At 32.8% G+C, this 12,806-nt stretch overlaps 2 long non-coding RNA genes across 2 annotated transcripts; one reads left to right on the top strand and one right to left on the bottom strand.

Annotated features, from left to right (window-relative positions):
* Positions 1-9,021: 9,021 nt before the first annotated feature.
* On the top strand, positions 9,022-10,087 carry LOC120166856. The gene is made up of 2 exons (XR_005519971.1): positions 9,022-9,056; positions 9,842-10,087. It is a non-coding gene; the product is annotated as an uncharacterized LOC120166856 (long non-coding RNA).
* Positions 10,088-11,687: 1,600 nt separating this feature from the next.
* Positions 11,688-12,565, bottom strand: LOC120166865. The gene is made up of 2 exons (XR_005519973.1): positions 12,275-12,565; positions 11,688-11,997 (listed from the first exon to the last, which is right to left on the bottom strand). It is a non-coding gene; the product is annotated as an uncharacterized LOC120166865 (long non-coding RNA).
* Positions 12,566-12,806: the final 241 nt, after the last annotated feature.

The following is a 12,806-nucleotide window of genomic DNA, read 5'->3' as shown; positions in this document are numbered from 1 at the left end:
TGAAGGAGATCAATTGGGTGAAATAAAAGAGGAGGCTATGGAAGAAGAAATATGAAAGAAATGAGGAGGAAGGAAGTCGGTGTCCTTTATACACCGGAGAGTGTTATAGCAGCATATTTGGATTCATAATGTCCTATACCCCAGAAGAAGAAGCATAAGGTAAGTTGAATAAAAGAAAACTTAATTTGATCTTTATCATGTTGTTATGACAAAAATTTGTATGCAAAATTGTAGGTTGAAAAAGCGGATATTCCAAGCGGAATTGATGACATCGAAGCTGCAATTTGTGATTATTTATGGAATAGTGAGTTAAAATCGGGGTAAGTGAAATATATTGCTTTATGAGTGATATTTAAATATTTCATGACAACATATTAATCCTAATGATTCATACATATATTCTGTAATCTCAATGGGAAATCAATTCGCTAGTTTATACGACATTGAACCGTTGAAGCCTACAGAATGGGTTGGCGGTGTGGTAAGTAGAAAGTAGAAAAATGTTAAAACTTATTATGTTCTGATTGTGTAATTAATTTTGTTAGGTTATTGATTTGCTCACCTGGACAGTATGCAATGATTCTCAAAAGTCACTCCGGAGGATTGGCTACCTTCCATACCTCTTAGCAGTGAGTTAAATTAATAAATGTTGAAAAGTAGTGTTATAGACGGTAAATTGATAATGTTTGTTGCGTAATTGCAGCAACAGACGTTGGATGCCAACAACAAAGAAAGTGTTGAGAGTATTGCTACCTTTTGGGGTCCTATATTGGATAACTATGTGAAATTCACCGACTGTGAGAAGGTAAGACACCATACCAATTGCAAATGATGTTTTCGGATATAGAATGTTGAATTTTGTCAAATTGGGTGTGAAATTTGTTGCAGATCATGATCACAATAAAGTACCATAATTCACATTAGTATATGTTGGTGTTGGATATGGTAGATCGTGTTGCAACAATATATGATAGTATGTTTACATCTGAAGCAGCTAAACAGAGAGTGAAGGATGCTAAGAGATTGGTATGTATGTATGTATGAAAGGACATTATGTAAATTATAATGCATAATTTTTTTGGATCGTAACTTCTTTTTTTAATGCAGATTAAAATATTAGATTTTTATAATAAGAAACGCATTTGGGTTGAATACTGTGGATCTTCAGGAAAGTTCCCCTTGAAAAATTTCAAATTTGTGGAGCATAAGAAGAATAAGCAATTGAATGGGTATGAGATGTTATCATAAATAGAAAGCTTAATTTATGCAGGATTCATAATTGACATGCGTGGTTTTCAAATTTTGTAACAGATATGATTGCGGCATGTATGTGATGATGTGGATGGAATCGATCGATTCTACAGGGGCAACTGGTGATTATGTAAGTGGAATTAAAAATTTGTTTGTGGTAAAATTGTTAAAAGTTGTAGATTGAATGTTGTGGTTTACAATACTTAACATTCTGACAATTTGAATATAGGTTGTTGGAGAGTGGGATCGATTGCAAATATTAAACGATCTCTTAAGCCACAATCAAAATCAACGAAGACAGGAGATAACAAAAGCTGCCATGAGACACAAGAATAACAAAAGGATGCAATGATGTAAATGTAGGGTTAATTTTTTTATAAGATTTATAATTTTGTATAAGATTTATAATTTTGTATGTGAATGTAATTATGTATGAGATGAGAAAAGTTAGCAGTAGGTTGTTGTACATTTTCTTATACACATTAAGAGTCATGTTGATACGTACAATATATGGAGATTGTTGCAAAAGTTAAATTTACAATGTAGTTGGTAAAAATAGACTTTTTACTGAAAAATTAATAAACACTGATTTGTTTCCTACATTTTGTCCAGTATGATTCCCAAACGTTAAGTTTCCAAAAAATAAGTCAGCATATGTGTAATATAATAGGTAAAATTTATCGATCCCAGAAACATATGCATCCATAAGTATAATGCAAGAGGTAAATTTTCAATGTAACCGGTATAAATATATTGATTTTATGAGAGAATAGGTCTACAACATGTATTGACACTTTTTAAATTTTGTGTCGATACTTTTGGTCAAGAATGAATGCCAAAAAGGGTGCAACAATAAAGTGTCGATACATTTATAAAAAGTATCGATCCTAGAAACATATGCATCCATAAGTATAATGTAATAGATAAATTTTCAATGTAACCGATATAAATATACCGATTTTATGAGAGAATATCAACATGTATCGACACTTTTTTAATTTTGTGTCGATACGTTTGGTCCAGAATGAATGCTAAAAGGGGGAACCATAAAGTGTCGATACATTTATAAAATGTATCGATCCCAGAAACATATGCATCCATAAGTATAATGTAATAGGTAAATTTTCAATGTAACAGGTATAAATATACCGGTTTTATGATAGAATATGTGTACAACATGTATCGACACTTTTTTAATTTTGTGTCGATACTAATTTAAATATCGCCTGTTTTCCCCCTTCATTATTTATTTGATACAAACTCTAAATTTACAAATCCTAAACCTAAAGGCTTCTGAACTCTTCCTCTACGACGAATACTAGCATTATCATAACAGTGATCAGATATTCAGGTAAATTTATCGATATTTTATGGGTTTGATTGATTTCTATATTGGAGTTTTTTTTCCTGAATGTGTTTGTGTTCCATTGTAATAGCATCCACACCCAAAATGGCTCCAAAACATTAGCGTCGGAAGCGCGGTCTTTCTCAAAGCTCTTCTCAACCACAACCTCCTTCTCAAATAAACGATTCTTCTGAGGAAATCAGGTCCTTCGAAACTCTGAACTTTAGATCCGATATGGAGAAACAAAGATGGCAGACGAGTTTTAAAGTAAGGAAGATTCGTTCCTGAACGTGTCATTGACCTGGGTTTCTTGTTTGATGATAAATATGCATTTAGTTTTAAATCCATATTTACATCTTGGGGTTGGCTTGAATTCCTTGGTGTAGAACCAAAATATTACCCCAACCTAGTTAGAGTTTTCTACAACAATGCTTCCTTACAGCACGAGCCTAATAAGACTAATATAATAGGAATTAATACCCATGTCATGGGGAAGGAAATATATATATCTCCAGAAACTATTACGGAGGGTCTAGGTGTCGAGAATAAAGGGGATTCAGATGAAAATAATTTAGATACTATAATACAACGAGTTGCTAGAAATAACCCAATTCACCTAGATAGAGTCGAGGGTGTTTCACAAAATGCTTACATGGTATATCCGGCCTAGTGTGGGAAAACATTCAACGCTTCGAGATAGCGATTATTGGTGGATAACAAAGTATAAATTCAAATCCAAAACAGCTCCAAACATTGCTAAATTGATATTTAATACAATTATATATATGGTCACAAAGGGAGCAACAATTTCAACTTCACTATCATATGAATGTGTCATCACCCATCTGTTGAAGAAGAAAGAAGTTGATTTTTCGCATGACGCCCCTGTTCGATTAACCCGCAAGATTGACATGTTATTTATTAAAAAAACGGGATATGATTTTTTTGAAAAACTCAGTTGGAAGCGTGTCAAGGAGGTCGGATTAATCAAGAGAGGGAGGAAATGGACCCCATTAGCCATGAAGATGAGCAACCAATTGGAGACGCAATGATGGAAGAAGCTCCAATTGGAGAGGATGTCACAATTAAGACCGTGATGGAATACATGGTCAATTTTCGGGAGCATATTGATTCCCTTGTGAGTGGAATGCGAGCCGATATTTCATCTTTACGCGATGAAGTCTCTATGTTGCGTGACGAATTACGTCAACGACATCAAACGAGTTAGGTAATTCATTATTTATATTTCTAAACATTTACACGTTCTTAAATATATTTTATTTTCTTTTAACAGATGTGGACAACCAAGCGGCCAATGAAGATGAAGATGACGATGATGATGATGACGATGATGATCCAAACAAGTATATCGTGACTGCAATGCCGCCTTCAAGGAAACTTTTAATTTTTTATCTCAATGGTGTCCTTGCCTACATCTCAAGACGGCCTGCAGGTTTTAATTATGTTCTTTTGTATCAATTATTTTAACATATAAGCGTAGAACTTTAATCTCATTTTCTTCATGTTGTAGATGTTGTCCTCATAACAGGATTATTTTAATTTATGCAATTTTGTGTAGACAATTTTGTTGTTGCCATTTGGTCTTCCAAGATGAGGTTAGAACTGTTGAGCAATTGAATTACTGTAGCCAAAATTGTTAATATACAATTGAATGTTAACATTTAAACTTGATTACAATCTCAGGCATAACGACGACCGTGTACTTGAGAAACTACCTTTATTTTCTGAGCATTTTCTATTCGTTGGGTAAGATGAATGTCATTACAGTTTGCTGACTTTTCTTTGTCTATGATTCCTACATATTTATGTTCGGCTGTTTGTGAACAGGATCAAGCAGAATGCAAAACATACGATAATGTTACCTACTGTAAAGATCTCAATGATGTTTGGAACACGTGTCCTGATTTTAACGAGCTAAATACACTTTTGGTCAATGATTCAGCGGAAAAAATGATTTATAATCCGGTAAGTTGCATTTATGCAATATGTTTTTCCAGTTAAACAGGTGTTCATACATTGATTATTTTAACAATTTGTGTGTTTATATAGAAATACAATTACATATGTCCACATACATTTGACGTTGCTTCCCATTCGAACTACAGTGCTCTAGGTATGACACAAATTTATTCATGCTTATGCGAATTTAGTTTTTTGTTAGTAAAATTGTACCTCGTTAGTTTGATAATTGAAATTATTTATGTATGTCCTTAGAAAAAGGCGGAAACATACGAGAGTATTTGGAAAATTTGTTGAAGGCGCCTAATGTTCCGGACTTCGTTAGAAATAACCCTTTTTCATCGGATTAATTTCGTTGTCGGTACATTATTTGAACATTGTTGTGTATGTATCTTTTGGTTTGATTATATTATGTGTATATTTCCATTAATTATTCCATATTTGCTTCTCTATATACATATACATTTGAGGATTTTGAAATATCAATACTAGTTATTAATGTATTTTACATCTGCGTGCAAATGTATCGAAACAAATTATTAAAGAAATGTTTTCTATGATCTCCACAACAAAGTTTTCATACTTAGAAATATCGGTATATTTATAATGTATCCAAACTTAAAGTTTCCCATAAAGTGTCGATCCATATATAAAAAGTAACGACCCAAAAAACATCGAAACCCATAATTATAATGTAATGGGTAATTTTTCAATGTAATCGATATAAATATACCGGTTTTATGAAAAATATGTCTACAACATTTATCGACACTTATTAGTATTGTGTGATACTTTTTGTCCAGAATGGATGACAAAAAGGGTGAACCTACAAAGTGTCGATACATTTTCATAGAGTGTCAATCCAAAAGGGTTGCACGCATAAAGTTTCGATACATTTATTATAAGTGTCGATCTCAAAAACATTGAAACCCATAATTATAATGTAATAGGTAATTTTTAATATAACCGGTATATATACCGGTTTTATGAGAGAATAGGTCTATAATATGTATCGACACTTATTAATATTGTGTCGACAATTTTTGTCTAGAATGGATTCCAAAAAAGGTGAACGCATAAAGTGTCGATATATTTTCAAAAAGTGTCGATCCCAAAAACATCAAAACCCATAATTATAATGTAATAGGTAAATTTACAATGTAACCGGTATAAAAATACCGGTTTTATGAGAGAATAGGTCTATAACATGTAGCTACAGTTGTTAAATTTGTGTCGATATTTTTTTCCAGAATGGATGCCAAAAAGGATGAACGCACAAAGTGTTGATACATTTATTAAAAGTGTCGATACCGAAAACATCGAAACCCATAATTATAATATAATAGGTAATTTTGTAATATAACCGATATAAATATACCGATTTTATGAGAGAATAGGTCTACAACATGTATCGACACTTTGTAAATAAACCCCAGGTTTTATTGGCTATGCTGTCAACATGATTAACCTGGATAATCCCAGTTACAGAACTGATTCCGACCATGATTGCGGGAGACTATACTCTACAGATTGTTTGGTATTTATGTGATGATGTGGATGAAATATTAAACGGTCTCGTAATCCACAATAAAAATAGACTAAGAGAGTAAATTTTGTAAATATAGGGTTAATTTTGTATAATTTACATTATACTCAAACTGAGCTTGACTTGAGGACATGTTAGTTTGTTATGTCCCTCACCGTTGCAGTACCCACATCGCCTAATTATCTTCTCGACCTTGTTCTTCGGTACTTCTTTTCGCTTGCGTTGTTTTCGTTGAGGGTCACGAACGTTGTTTACTACAATGCTCTGGTAAATGAGTTTTCTAATTTTTCTATTAGTCTTTTCATCTCATCTCCTGCGGTTTTGAAAGACTCATCTATCTTTGATGCAATGTAGCATAACCTACTTGACGTTGAACGTAGAGCAGCGAACCGTGCCATTTGCATCACTTCTGAAGACACATTCAAGTCAACATAACTGGGTGCAGAAGCCTTCGCATCATTAGTCCATTTACTTTGAATCAAAGTCCCGGGAAAATATGTGTAATACAAGTGCTTCAAAATGTGAAGTTGATAGCGACACGGAAGTCCAACGGTCTCGAATTTTTTGCAGGAGCAAATTAGGGTTTTCGTACGAGAATCAAAACTAATTTCAAATTTCCTATTTTTTTCTTTGTACTTTGACAAAATATAATGTTGACATTCATCTAACAAGGACTGAATCTCTGCCTCAATCCGGTACAATGTCTCCTGTAGAAGTTCATCTTGGAACGCACGAAAAGATTCGCGGGTAAAAATCGTAGCAACATGGCTTTCAAGGTCGAACAATTTTGTAATCTAGAAGGGCTCGTATGGAACTTAAATAATCCGATTTTAACTCGTTCATATGCATTCTACTAATTCCATCTTCAATTGCACGAACAACATCTAAATATGTCTTCTTGTGTTTCAGTGCAATCGCTAGTGAAGCATTCATAGACTCGCACCTTTGTGTTGAGCGAATATTGGCAAAGAAATGACCGGTTAGATATGCTTCTGCCCATAAGTGTCGTGTATTTCCCTTCGTAATCACCCATGGATGCTTTTCGACGTTGAATTCTGAAACAACCGAATGCCATTGAATATCAAATTCCTCGGTTGTCCACCAGGAAGCCATGCATTTTGAGAATGCTGCTGTAAATTTTGGGTCACCAATGTTAGCTTGTGCATTGCGAGAAAGATGCCAAGAACATAATCTATGCTTAGCATAAGGGATAACAGATTTGATAGCCCTCTGCATTGCCCTATCCCCATCGGTGACAACTGAAATAGTTGATTTATTCATCATGGCTTCTAAAAAATTCTGTAGCACCCACTCAAAAGATTGAGACGTCTCGTCAGCGATTATGGAAGTGGCAAACACAATTGTGTTATGGTGATGATTGACACCGACAATAGGCATAATTGGTCAACCATACAAATTATCTTTGTACGTTGTGTCGAACGCAATTACATCACCGAAGCATGTGTAATCCGATCTCGATGTAGAATCCGACCAAATAAGATTATACAATGCCCCTGATTCGTCTACCGAGTATGTCATAAAAAACCTGGGATCATCATGTTTCTTATAATCAAAGTAGGCAATAAGCGCATTCACATCCCCATCGACGATTTCCTTTGCTTTACCTCTTTGAAGTGCATTGTAGAGGTCTTTATGTATAAATCCAACATTATGATAGCCCCCTGCCTGCTGCGTTAAATAGTTCATGACGTGCCAACACTGACCTCTTTCAATGTTGTTGCCTCATCGATATCATCCTTACTTATAGCTCTATTAGAACGCATAAATGGTGTCATAGCAGGTGTGTAGAATGCATGATTATGTTCCTGATAAGACTTACTTATAACCCACTGATCGTTTGTATTTGTTGCTGTAACTACGACTCTTGCCTTACATCCTGTTCTTGTGACTGGCGTATGAGCACGTTGATGATTAACAGTATTGACTTTTGATGCTCGAAACCCTTCTTTGGAACAACAAAATTCTTGTGTCTTCACATTCCGTTATACGTCAAGCCGTGTTGTTCCCTTATGTGCACTAAACCCATGTTCCCTTGTGAATCCCTTATAAAAGTACCAAGCTTGGTCACGTGAACAGAAGAGATGACCAACCAATCTATCAGATTCATCAATATTATGTACTTCATGGCATTCCTCGGTTGGCTTAACATTGTCTGCATCAGTATGATCCATGGCAAAAAATTTGTTGTGCAAGTTCAGTGGTCCTGGAGTTGATGGAGATGTAAGCAAAGGTTCATTGAACATGTTTCAGTCGAGATGCTTTCAATAGGTTGTGGTATTGGTAGTGGTAGTTAAAGGGTGGGTACAACATTAAATTCGCAGTACATATTTAGGTATGTACAATAACTACCTAAATATGTGTCTATACATTTTATACAAGTATCGACCCAAAAAACATCAAAACAAATAATTATAATGTAATAGGTAAATTAACAATGTAACCGATATAAATATATCGGTTAATTAGAAAATATGTCAACATAATGTATCGATACTTGTGTAATTTGTGTCGATACTTATTGTCCAGGATGAATGCACAAACGAGGTGCACGCATAAAATGTCGATACATTTATTAAAAGTATCGATCCCAAAAACATCGAAACTGATAATTATAACGTATTAGGTAAATTTACAATGTAACCGATATAAATATACCGGTTTTATGATAAAATATGTCAGCATAAAGTATCGACACTTGCTAAATTTGTGTCGATACGTTTGGTCAGAATGAATACAAAAAAGGGTGCAACCATAAAGTGTCGATACATTTATAAAAGTATCGATCCCGGAAAAACATCGAAACCCATAAGTATAATGTAATATGTAAATTTTCAAAATTTTAACCGGTCACGCCGTTTTTTAACCGCCGCACAGCAGAACTACCCGGAAGAAAATGCAAAACTACGACAAGAGGTTTGTATATTTACATATTTATTAGGCTAAATTAGTGTTATAGTCCTTGTACTATACTTAAATTTAGGATTTACCTACCAACTTTGGTTTTGCATTATTTTGATCCATCTACTTTTATAATATAATTACCAAGTTCAACTAGTTAATTCAATAAGCTAATTTAATTAAAATAATGACAGACTCTTCATAAAACACTCCTAACACACATACAAATCATGTCAAGTCAGATGAGTTCAAAGGAGAGTTTTAATAAAAAGCATAAACTACGTGTTTAGTACCTAAACTTTTAATATTTTTAAAACCATACATAACATTTAGTTTTTGTTTCATTTTAGTATCCCACCATTAAACATTTAACGCTTTTAGTACCTAAACTATCAGTTTTGGTATGTTTTAGTATCTAAACTTTCAAAAATTTTCCTTCAAAACTTGAGGTTAAGTTTTTAACGGGGGTACTAAAATGAAACAACAACTAAACATTAGGCATGATTTTGAAAAAAAAAATCAAAAGTTTATGTACTAAAATGGACTAAAATTGATAGTTTAAGTACTAAACACGTAGTTTACCCTAAAAAACTATCTTAGCATTTCATCCGGAATGATTAATGGTATTAATTAATGATATTATGAGAGTAAAAGGCCGAAACATACCAAATTAATATGTAAGGAGTAAATCCTAAATTTGATCAAACATAGGGCCCAAAATTATAATATGACCTATTTGTTAATAAGATTATTAATCAATGTGGTAATTAAATTCGGCATTGGTTCTTTTGTTACGTGAGCATGGGATGAAACCATTAGAATCGTCGACAAGCATGGAGGAGGAGGAGGAGACAACGGAAGTGGTGACGGAATTGTTTATCGGACCACCGAGAGAAGAGGTATAAAAAAAACCCTAGTTTGTTAAATAGTTGTTCATTATCTTAATACATTATGAACGAAGCTTCAAAACATTCAAAACAAATTGAGAATATGATTTATATATTGGAGCTATAGCTAAATAAGGATAGAATTGTAATAAAAATTGTGATTTAATGTGTGGAACGTCGGTTATTTGTAATATAGCCGAAGAATATTATTGTTATTAGTACTATTAACTAACTGTAAATTTGATGATATATTATTAATAACTCATCACTAGCAAAAGAACTTGAATGCTTTCATATATATATATATATATATATATATATATATATATATATATATACGGGTTAGAATCAACTTACATAATATAAAACTCTTTAGTTTTATACATATATAGAATCATTAGATGAGTAAAAATATCGGCTAAGATTGATTCCTTATTTTTTTCAGTGAATATCTTCTCATTTCCTACTGTTAATCTTAGTCATCTATTTTCACTCATCCAATGGTCCTAAATCTGTGTGAAACTAAACGAGTTTTACATTGCATAACATGATCTTACCCATATATATATATATATAAGGGTTTAGGATCCACTTAGCCTTTGATTTCTCCTATCCTAACAATCATAAAAAGATGTAAAACTTTATTTTTACACTAGGTGTATTTGGATCATGTTTCATATGTGTGTGTGGGGTGGGATATGATATTCTTTCGCAATGTAAAATTATTTTAGTTTTAAACAGATTTAAGATCGTTTGATGAATGAAAATAGATAGCTGAGAATAAAAGTAGGAAATGAAAAGATATTCACTAAAAAACAATGATTTAATCTTAGTTGTCTGTTTTCACTTATCCAAAAATCTTAAATATGTGTAAAACTAAAATCGTTTTGTATTGTGTAAGTGGATCATAACCCTATATATATGATTACTATTTGTTACGTTGTCCATAGGAAAAACATTCTAATTGTTTAGATGATATAAAATATTTTATTATTTATTTTTTAAAGTGCATTTAAAAATATATTTGACGTCGTTTGAATATTATCTGTAAAATTATTATTTTTATTAAACGTGTATCAAATAATAATTCTATCTATATATCAGGTTAGTATTTTTTATTTAATTTGAGTGTTAATATTATTTCTATTTAATTTATGTTTAGGTTGAAATTTTCAACTTTTAAAAAGAATTTTAAAATGTCTAAACTCTAACTTAAATGATTAAAATTGGCACGAAGGAATTTACAAGAAATCGTTATTGTTCTAGAGGTCATGATTCGAGCATTAATGACTACAAAAATGATTGAACGTTTATTATAAAATAGTTAAGAATATTTAAAACATATATTATTTTATAATCTCCTTAACTAAAAAAAAATAAAAAAAAAAAAAGGCTAAAACTGAATATACAAACAAGCCATGGCTGCTGATATTTTTCAAAACACAGCTATTCTTGTATATATATATTTTTATGAATATCAATTTTTTCCTTTTAAAAACATGCTATTCGTTTATAAAGTTGAGTCTTAATTAAATTAGCACTAACGTTACCGTAACAAATACGAAATTATGTTATGTAAAATGAATGCTCAAGATTTATTAGGTTAAAAAATAAAAGCAATTTCTTAAGGATTACTATTTTTTAATATAGTTGATTATTGAATTAGTTTTTAAATATTTATAATTTGTCTCTTATAAAATTATAAATATAACTTATAGTATTTACACTTTATTTATATAAAATTTTAATACCTTTGATGCCTGTAATATAATTTATCACTTAATTTTATATCATACCTTATAATAAGATTAACATTATACATATGTGCTTACAATTGCATATTTTAATCTAACAATCTCTAAGTTAAGCTACATGTGTTTATGATAATTGTACAACCCTATTATAATCACCATTTTTTTACCATTATTTTCAAACCCAAACAAAACCAGCCGCTCACACCATAGCTGCTGCCAAAATCATCTCAACACTCCACGCCACCGTCATGTCCTGTCACCACCAATCAGTCCCAAGCCATCTCCAACACTCCACGCCAACTCCTTCGGCAGCCCCTTCACAACTCCATTAGCAGCAAGCAAACAACATCAGCAATATTTTTCTTTATTTTTATGTAAATGTAGATCAGTGTATTCTCCCCCATGTTTTCTTTTTTTTTTTTTGAAAAAAATTGTAAAGCTTTCCCTTCATCTTTTTCTTTCATTCGAACAAAGGAGAAAATACAAAAAGAACACTTGTTTTTCAAAGGTCTTAAATTTTCCTTTCTTTATTTTTAATGCAATCTTTCTTTATTTTCGAAACAGAACTGTGAGGGAGGGAGCCAGGCTTTACCTTTCGTTGGTCGTCTGCCGCTGGGGGTTAGAGGGTCACTTCCTTTTCCGCGGTCGCATGTGGCTTTCGGAGTGAGAGCGGTGGCCGGGGTTTGTTTGGGTGTTGTTAGAGCCTTGTGAAGCCATCGGTCAAAGATAAAGGGACGAGTGTGACAGGTGTTTCAGTTTCCAGGTTGTTGGGTCTTCTACGGCTGGTTCGGCGTTGGTTGGAATAGGATAGATTCACCGATTTATGGTGGTCGATGCGCTTGGTCTAGCTTTTGGGGAGTGCGGCGTCGCATGGGTGATCGCACATGAATCCCTGAACATTTGTCGTATTTTCACAAAATGGTCAACATTCTTAGGGGTAAATCACGCGCAAGTTCTTCTTGTTTGGCGTGCTGTGTATTTAGGTCACTATTTCGTAGGTTAATCACCCATAGGTCCTCATAACTTTTCCTTATTTTTATGTTTTAGTCATTAAGTGCATGTTTTGTTTATTTATTTCGATTTTGACATCCTATTGCATTTTATTTCAATTTGGTCATCGTTTT

The sequence above is a fragment of the Hibiscus syriacus genome, unplaced genomic scaffold (genome assembly GCF_006381635.1).
Source record: "Hibiscus syriacus cultivar Baekdansim isolate YM2019G1 unplaced genomic scaffold, ASM638163v2 tig00111648_pilon, whole genome shotgun sequence".
In the NCBI taxonomy this organism is placed as follows: domain Eukaryota; kingdom Viridiplantae; phylum Streptophyta; class Magnoliopsida; order Malvales; family Malvaceae; genus Hibiscus; species Hibiscus syriacus.
This window is presented reverse-complemented; position numbering and strand designations above follow the sequence as displayed.